The 10,073-nt window shown below is 35.6% G+C and overlaps 1 pseudogene; it reads left to right on the forward strand.

Moving 5' to 3' along the window:
- LOC112504088 overlaps window positions 1-3,173 on the forward strand; it is a 4,761-nt pseudogene extending 1,588 nt beyond the window's left edge.
- The last annotated feature ends 6,900 nt before the right edge of the window (window positions 3,174-10,073 follow it).

Genomic DNA, 10,073 nt, shown 5'->3' on the forward strand with positions numbered 1-10,073 from the left:
AGTATTATCCATTGGTCCAAAGCTTTCCAGATTTCTAAAATCTTCCAGCTGGCATCTGGGTGTCCTCCATTCAGCATCCAAAAATCAGCAGCTTAATCGTTAAGCCCTTGCCCAACCGTATGTGCATCAGATGGGTGCTGCTGCAGTGCTGTAGCATTAGGCTGTTTTACAAAAAATTATCCGTCAGCTTATATTTTCATGCCCCAATCAAGTTAAACCACAATATTTTAGCTCCATAACAAAATAAAAGAGAAATAAATTAAAATGACTCAAAGTGGGTGAAAGATAACTAATTTAAGCTAAAAAGATGTAAAACGGATGCATTATGTGTTGAATTCTCAACACCTATCAATAACATACTATTTTGAAGACGAAATAGAGCATTCCTTGCAACATATATATGATACGTGTGGCGATAACTGAAATGCTAGTAGGCCTTCCCTTTTGTTTCGACTTTTACGAAAACAAGGCTTCTATGTTTCATCTGGTAAGTTATATCCATATATTAAAATATCAATTCTACAAATTAATTGAAGAATCTAAATAACAATTTGTTATATGACACAGATATTTTCAGCAAATATAAGGATGAAAATGGATGTTTTAAGGAATCATTAACAAATGATGTTCAAAGCATGCTTGAGTTGTATGAGGCAACGTATATGAGGGTGCAAGGTGAAGTTATACTAGATGAGGCTTTTGTTTTTACAAGTTCTCATCTTGAGGAAATATCAAAGGATCCTCTTCGAAGCAACTCTACCCTTTCGTCTCTAATACAAGCGACACTAAAGTTACCTTTATGGAAAAGTTTTCCAAGACTAGAGGCTTTGCATTCCATTCCTTTCTACCAAAAACAAGCTTCTCACAATGAATCTTTACTTAAACTTGCCAAGTTAGGGTTCAACTTAGGGGTGAACGCGGGTTGGGTTGGGCGGTTTACAACAATTTTACAACCCAACCCAATTATGGCGGTTTGGAAAATCTCAACCCAACCCAACCCAACCCATTCAAAAGTATAACCCAACCCAACCCTTACGGGTTGAGGCGGGTTGGGTTGGGTTGGCGGGTTGGTAGTTACATAATTTGACGAATGAAATAATTCATAAAACTTATGTTTATAGACCATACTATAAAGCGTCCTATCTAAAAACGTAACAATAGGTTTATAGGACGTTTCAACAAGTGTTTTAGAATGATCTTTAAATAAAACGTCGTATTAGTTATTTTATGGAAACATTTTGAGAAGTGTCCCGTAAACTCATCTTATTTATAGGACACCTATGCTCATATGACACTTTTTCAAGTCGTGTTGTATAAAATAACTAATACGACACTTTATTTTAAAAGCATCATAGAATTTGTTAAGACATCCAAAACCATCCTATAAACATATTGAAACTCTTTTAGATAAGACATTTTTCTAATGTAACTCTTTAAAAGCGTCATAGATTGATGGATTTGTTCATCAAATATCTATCAATATCATTCATATTTTCCAACATATCAATTTGTTGTTTTCTACAAAACAAATCAATAATTTTTCTTATTAATTAGATTCTTTGTCATCATTCTTTGATCGTGAATCTCTTTTGGTAACCTATACGTTTAGTTGAAATGGAACAAAATATAATATCAATAAAAATTATATAAAATTATACATTATTAATATATATATATATATATATATATATAATTTTATAAAAATTATATATTAGCGGCGGGTTGACGGGTTGGGCGGGTTGAGCTAGACTCAACCCAATTTCAACCCTCCTAATTGGCGGGTTAGCGGTTTGGCGGGTGGACGGTTTGACGGGTAGACGAGTTGGGTTTAATTGGGTTGTTAGCGGGTTGGGTTGGGCGGGTTTCGCGGGTTGACGGTTTTTTGTTCACCCCTAGTTCAACTTGCTTCAGTCACTTCACAAGAAAGAGCTTAGTCAAGTTTCCAAGTAAATACCGACAACTTCCCCTAGATTTTTAGTGGCATTCATGAGTAATACATACATACACATATATATATACATGTATATACATACATATATATATATATATATATATACATATCTACATATATATTATAATGTGGGCCTATTCATATAAGAACCACAAAAAAGTTGAAAACCATGAGAACCTATACATTCATTGATACATATACTCAATGCATATACACTAATGAGTTTCATCGAGTATATGCATCAATGCAAATATAGTAGATATGTATTGATGAATATACTCATTGGGGGTGAACATAATTTTATTGTATATATGCATCAATGAATATACACATCCTCATTTTTTAATAGTTCTCCCGTGAATCTAAGTATATATTATACAATCTATATATGGTTGGGTTTCGGTAGAAATTTAAATAAGAACCATTTAATTTGTTAGTGGATTTCCACAACATCCTCACATATGTTAACATTTCCTATTGAGGCATGTTAACTTTTCCACGTTAACATATTTAACGTATATGAGGATGTTAACTTATGTGAACCTCCGAACAAAGTGGTTCCTACACACAAAAATTCGTACATGATCGACATTCTCTCTCTCTCTCTCTCTTTGCACACACACACATAGATACATATATATATATATATATATATATATCTGTGTGTGTGTGTGTGCATGTGTGTGTGTGTTTGGAAGGTTTCAAACAAGAATGATATAATTTAACAAGGATGAGAGAACACCTTAAATAGACAACCATCACATGTGATAAAATGGTGGAACACGCATGATGTACATGAGGCCCCATACACAAATTTCACATTATTTCTTCCCCATACAGTATCACATGTGATGGTTGTGTGTTTTCCTTCATTCTCGTAAACTGAAATTGTTCTTGTTTGGAACTACACTTACATATATACATCATATATATTTATGCTTTTTCTTTTTTCTCTATTTAATTTTGAAGATATGGGATTTGTTTTCTTAAACTAATATTAACATGTGTATTAATTTATCATAGGTGGTGGAAAGGTTTTGATGTCTCAAACAATCTACCTTACGCCAGAGATAGAATTGTTGAATGCTACTTTTGGGCACAAGGTTTATACTTTGAGCCCCAATATTCTTCTTCTCGGATATTCTTAGCAAAAATGTTCGCAATGATAACACTTATTGACGACACTTATGATGCTTATGGAATTCATGACGAACTTGAGTAAAGCCCATTAAGGCCTATTAAACCGAATAAAGCCCATTAAGGCCCATTAAACCGAATAAAGTTCATTAAGGCCCGATACACTCAAAATAACCCGGTAAATGGATTAAGGCCCAATAAAATCGAACAAAACCCAGTTAAATGGGTTCAGGCCCAATAAAACCGAGAATGAATATACGAATACCTAAATATATTAATGTGTATATGTAACACATAAAAATCAAGAAAATCAAGAAAATAGGACAATTCCCTCGCTGATGAGCAAGGGATCAGCGAGGGAATTGGCAAAAATCAGATTCCCTCGCTGATCCTTCACTGATCAGCGAGGGAACTGACAAAAATCAGATTCCCTCGCTGATCCCTCACTGATCAGCGAGGGATCAGCGAGGGAATCTGATTTTCGCCTTTTTTTTTATTTTACAACTACAAATTTAATTACTTATTAATTTTTAATTATTGATTATTAAATTTCCAATTATTTATTATTTTTTAGAATATTACAAAAATTAATTAATAAAACCGAATAAAGCCCATTAAGGCCCATTAAACCGAATAAAGCCCATTGAGGCCCATTAAACCGAATAAAGTCAAATAAAACTGAATAAAGTTCATTAAAGCCCGATAAACTCAATGAAGCCCGGTAAATGGATTAAGGCCCAATAAAACCGAACAAAGCCCAGTTAAATGGGTTAAGACACAATAAAGCCGAATAAATCCGCATATAACACACACACACACAATCTATACATTCACATATGTTTAAACAATATACATCGATCCGAGAGATGTATGGCAACCAGTACACATCGTGTATATATATGTATATAACATTGACCGACGGGTAACTCATACAACGTTCTCATTAGGAAACGAGCTCGATGATGTTCGTCTTGCCACAGGGGAGGTAAACATACTCCATAATATAAATGAAGATGAAGGTGGCGACGAATCGAATGAAGATAGCGAAGATAAACCAGAATTTGAAGACATAGATGATGATTCAAATAATGAAGATGAACCGATGTTATCTGATCATTCTTCTGATTAGTAGCTTGTACTCTGTATGCTTATTTCACAGTTGTACGTATATAATCGCAATTTATCATTATCTTTTTTTATGATATAATCTAATGTTTGTTCTTTCAGGAGATGTCACGCCGAGAGCGTGGTAGAGGCCGTCATGGGAGTCGTGGCAGTCCCATGTCTGGTAGGGGTAGCAACTCTGTCCGCGCCGATGACATTGTAGAGTTTTTGGACACCGCTTTTCGCGGTTTAGATGAGCAAGAGGTGGCCATGGAGGCCCCAGCTTCGACAGGTTCGGGGTCGGGGAGAGGCCCCAACATAGAGATGCCGACACCGAGTCATCCGAGCCACCGAAGACATCTGTCTTTGTTAGGCCATGGGTAAGTAGATGTGGTATAAGACTTTGTATTACATAATAAAATAATATGAATGTCTTTGTTTTGTAATTTTTTTTTTAATTGTACTGGTTTAAAGATGCCCATGTTATCCGAGAGATGACGACTATCTTCAGGTCTTCCTTTGCTGGTCCGTGGTATAGATGGAAGGAAGTACCTCAAGAAGCACGTGACTTGATGTTCCAGCGCTTTAGGGTTGGTGTACCATTTTAATGTAATTATACATACAAGGTTATTGTTTGTACATTTATACAAACATTGTGTATGTAGGCTAAGTTGTAGTGGGAACCTGAGCTGGATGACACGGTTCATGATTTATGGACCAAAGTCATGCACAACAGGTACTCTGATTGGATGAGCTCTGCACGTGATTGGACCGTGAGCCTATTGCTACTAAGGTGTTTGAGCGCACTCACTGCACGAACCGGAAGTTCGATCAAGGTTCGTCCGACCCGCCTACCGATCCTCCTCAGTTCAGTTACCCGAAAGCTGCTAGGTATCATGTAAGTTTTCTAAAACCATTACTTTGGTTAATAGATACGTTTGGTAGGTTTAAGGTAATATATTTCAATAAACATAGTGATGCTATTAGTTTGGDYTRCCATTGTTGGGCAGACGTTAGGCTAAGTAAGTAGGTTGAGAATGTGACTTCGAACATTGGTATTATTAGAATGCTTAGTTGTAAAATACATGCATTGGTTACAGGGGCGGACCTGTATGGGAGCATACGGTGGCACGTGCCACCGTATTATTTCGCCTCCGAAGGGTAAAATTTTTAGGTTTCTCAACGGTGCTACCGTATTATTTTGGAAGGTGCTACCGTATTATTTTGAAAGGTGCTACCGTATTCAAACATAGCAATTAAAATTTAAAACCCAAACAAAATAAAGCCCAATTGTCTAACCATGTAATTATTTTTGGGTATATATTGACCGTTTTCAAAAGATGAAAACGCGTCGGGTACAAGTTTACGAGTTGTTTATCGGTACCATAAAAACCATATTTTTTGTAATTATTTTTAGATGTATATTATATTATATTAATTATATGGTGCCACCGTATAGAAAATTTTCTGGGTCCGTCCCTGATTGGTTATGCTTGATTTATAGTCGTTATGCTGCTGAAATACCTACATACATAACCTCACCCGTTTTTGTTTTGGTGAACCATAGGAGCGATTACAATCGCTTAGGGTGAGTCACAATCTAGTACCGACAGCCCTCTCCCTGATGAGGCATCTCTTTGGGAGCAAAGTGTCGGAGGACGGAGGAAAGGCCGAATATTTGGTTTCGGGACCACCCAGGATCCCTCTTATGCTATGACGGGTAGATGTAGCAGTAGCGGGTCATCATATGAGTCAAGAGCGGAGGTACGTTGGTTATATTGTTATAAACTTTCTCATTACTAAAATTGCGAACAAATTACTGATTTCGAAGAATATTGAATATTTACAGGTAACGGAGTTGAGAGAGAAGTTGGCAAGGGTAGAAGAGGAACTGGAGACCGAATGGAATAATAGGGCAGATTTGGAGGCCAGACAAGCTGCCTCGGCAGCTGAACAGGCCAGACAAGCTGCTGCATTAGCCCAACAGGCCGTATTATCGGAACAATTTGTTGCGTTAAGCGGCAGTCAGGATACGTTTTCCCACCTCCCCCACCTCCCGATAGTTAGATTGTATGTATTCGAAGATTAAATTGTATGAATTGAAAATTTTAAATTGTATGAATCCATATTTTAAGTCGTATGAATTGGTTAGTTAAAGTTTGTCCACAGTTTTGGTTTGTTATTATTATTTTCAGTTTTTTATAAATAAATACAGGATTTATGCAATTTCAAAAAAATTATTTTTTAAATTTATACAAATTAGCGACGGATTAGCGAGGGAAAATCCGTCGCTGAAAGTCCTTGAAATTCCCTCGCAGATCCGTCGCTGAAAGTTCCCTCGCAGATCCTTCGCTGAAAGTTCCCTCGCAGATCCGTCACTGAAAGTTCCCTTGCAAATCCGTTGCAGATCTGTCGCTGAAAGTTCCCTCGCAAATCCGTCGCTGAAAGATCCGTCGCAAATCCATCGCTGATCCGTCGCTAAATACTTTCCTCGCTGATCCGTCGCTAAATACTTTCCTCGCTGATCCGTCGCTGAAAGTTTCCATCGCAAATCCGTCGCTGATCCGTCGCTGATAGCATTACCTACGACTGTTTGACCGACGGAGTATCAACGACGGATTACCCTTTCAGCGACGGATTTGTGAGGAATTTTTCCCTCGCTGATAATCTGCATTTTTGTAGTGTTACGTCGGTGCTTATTGACGGATCATGAAAGCATCTAAGTAGTAAGCCCACCCCAAGATGAGTGCTCTCTTATATCTGGGTTTTTGCTTATTTCTTTTTTTAAGAGAATATCTAGGGGCGCAAGACAACTTTTTCTAAGGAACTCGGCAAAATAGCCCCATAAGTAAGTAAACAAAATTCTATACTCGATCTCATAGACACATAAGGAAATCGGAGGCTCTGGGGAAATAGGAATATGAACCAATGGTTGGGGTAGAATCGGTGGCCTTAGATCATCTTATGATAACTTGTTAACCATCGACTTAGATTAAGAGAATGTGTACGTGTTATTACTCCAAGCATGAAACAAAAGTCTAAAATGCTCTGCTAATAATCTGTGTTATGTTTTTTGCATCACTCCATGAAGCAAATTGATATAATTTGTTGGACAAGGCTGCTACCTATCTAAATCTAAAGGTATCTGATCTGATTTGGTGCAAATAATTTGATTAGGTGTTATTTCATAGGATAGTACCACTTAGTTGCAATCTTTAGAACTGTTATATGTGGCACTAATTAAGTGTCTGAAACATGCAAGTCTACTTATATAACATAGTGAAAATATTTAACTTGTTGAAATTGGATATATCAATCTTCACACACTTTACATTAAAAGTTCACAATTTAGAAAAGAAGACATGGGTTCTTGTGATGTGTTGTTGATCAGACGTTAATCCTCATTTATTTTCTCGTTAAACACCCCCTCTTTAATGCTCTAAGATGGTAAAACCGGAAAAGATTAATGTGTTTTTGCATTTTGATAGGTTCGGAAAATTTTGGAGCGAACCATAAGGATGGTGTCTAATTGGTTTAAGTTTTGACTCCAAAAGTCAAAAGTGTCGGGAGGTCCGAGTTTCAAATCTAAGGAGGAATAAAAATCCCCTTATGGCTAGCAAGGTTCAAATGTAATGACTCCGGACTATCCGCAAAGCAGATGGTCCTTGGATTTATCGGATCGTATAGCAGGTTGGATATCCAGATTAATTAAAAAAGATTGGAGCAAATAAGGAATAAAAGAAAAACGCTGGACTAATTTATGAGGTTGTGCCATTTCGATCATATCTCACTCATCCAACCTTCAATTAAGGAAATTCGAAATGCTCTAGAAAGATAAGACAAGGATCTACATCTTTGATGCTTTGGGTTTTTGCAGATTTGAGTATCAGCTACGCCGAAATTGATATTGAAGTCACTTGACAGCAAAAAATAACTACAGAAAGGACAACATGTACAGCAACATGTACATCCTAGCAAAACAGCAATATATCTTCCGGAGATGGATCCTACGATTTTGGAAAAAATGGGATGGACTTTAGCGCTTGATTAATATAAAAAAGGGCTCCTCGTCTTGTGTTCTTTTGGGAAAGGTCGTGAGTTTGAGTTGAGAAAGGAGACCTTCGCCTTTTTCGAAGGGTGGCTCTCTGATTTATAGAAACAACAGTAGAGCAAGAAGTTTTTATATAATTAATTGTTTTTATTAGTTGATTTCATTAATTGTTTCTCTTGTGTTTTTATTAGTTGATTTCATTAATCATGGGCTGCTTTTTATATTGTTGTGTTTTTATATAGAGAGATTTTGTATTGAGACGTTTGGGTTTCTGCAAATATAAAAGGATATATATATATATATGGATGTCTTTGTTAGTGTGGTTCCTTAATCATGTTACTGTAATTAATAGTTTTGTTTATTGTATAAAATATTAATTAGTGTTTCATTCTCTTTATCTAAAAATGAAATAGAATTTAGTGTAGATATGATGGTCCCAATATTATATAAATCATGTTATAACAAGAAACTTGCTATAGTTGTACGTTTATCATGACCCATCTCTTTGTCAAATTTTATATTAATCATGACATAATTACCTTTAATCATTAAAACATATCTGTTTGTTAAGTATGAATATATATATATATATATATATATATATATATATACTCATACTTACTTTTTGAACCTTGACTGATCATCTCACATTTTGATCATATAAAATAATAAAAACTGTCACCATAAACGATTTATTAGCCACACGAATTAGATTGTAGAGCCGTAACTGTTGCTTATTTTTTTATCGATATGGATTTATTTTAACGTGCTTCTATGTATACTTATAGCCATAAAAATTTCATATTAACCGCAACCAAATAATGTCTTATAATTACTTTTAATTTTAACTGTTGGATGAGTCGTCATCTTTTGGTCACAAAAAATTAATTGAAACCATGATCATTTCATGACCCGGCCCTAAACCTGACCCTAACCCTAACCCAAATTTAAGGAATAGGAGTTATATATGATATCACTTTCATTAGGTTGGGTTGGCATCAAATGACCCCTAAATCTGACCCTAACCCAAATTTCATCCCCAATTACCTACGATTTGAAGAATTTATATCTCGATTAGACACCGCGTTGCTTCAGATTGAGTTATTTAAAGTTGGGTTCACTGGGTGTCGGATTATTTACACCCATACTAGAAATGTTTTTTATTGTTAGATTTTCGCACGTTGTTGTTTAACAAGGAAGTGCATACTAGAATGGTTTAAAATGCCAATTACTCTACTAAAAAAAGGGTATCACCGACGGATTTTTCTTGCGGAATTTCCGTCGGAAATATTCACGACGGATTTCTGACGGATCCCAAAAAAGTCAAACAAAATCAACTTTTATCTATATCCGCCACAGATCCCCCACAAATCCCCCACTGAATTTTTTGGAAAATAAAATAAAATTATGTAAAACGGTTTTTTAACGGATTTCCGACGGATTTTTCACTTATTCAAAACCGTCGGAAATCCATCACAAATCCGTCGGAAATCCATCCGTGTGGTCCAAACATGAAATATGAGTGGTTTGCATTTGATTGCTTCTCTCTCTCTCTCTCTCTCTCTCTATATATATATATATATATATACACACACACACACACACATGTATAAATAGAAACCTAAGAAGAACTGTTTATATCTCGTAGAATAATTTAGTATTTCGAATAATCTCGTAAAATGATTTAGAATCGTAATGAAGTAAATAAATTAGAAACTAAAGAATAACTATTTATATCAAATAATCGAACTTATAAGAAAATGATATTAAGAGTGTAAAACTGTGATTTTTAATTCTCTACTCACTACTTCTTCAATTTTAAAATAATCC

The sequence above is a fragment of the Cynara cardunculus genome, unplaced genomic scaffold, assembly GCF_001531365.2.
Source record: "Cynara cardunculus var. scolymus isolate 2C unplaced genomic scaffold, CcrdV1 Un_Scaffold_4581, whole genome shotgun sequence".
NCBI lineage: Eukaryota > Viridiplantae > Streptophyta > Magnoliopsida > Asterales > Asteraceae > Cynara > Cynara cardunculus.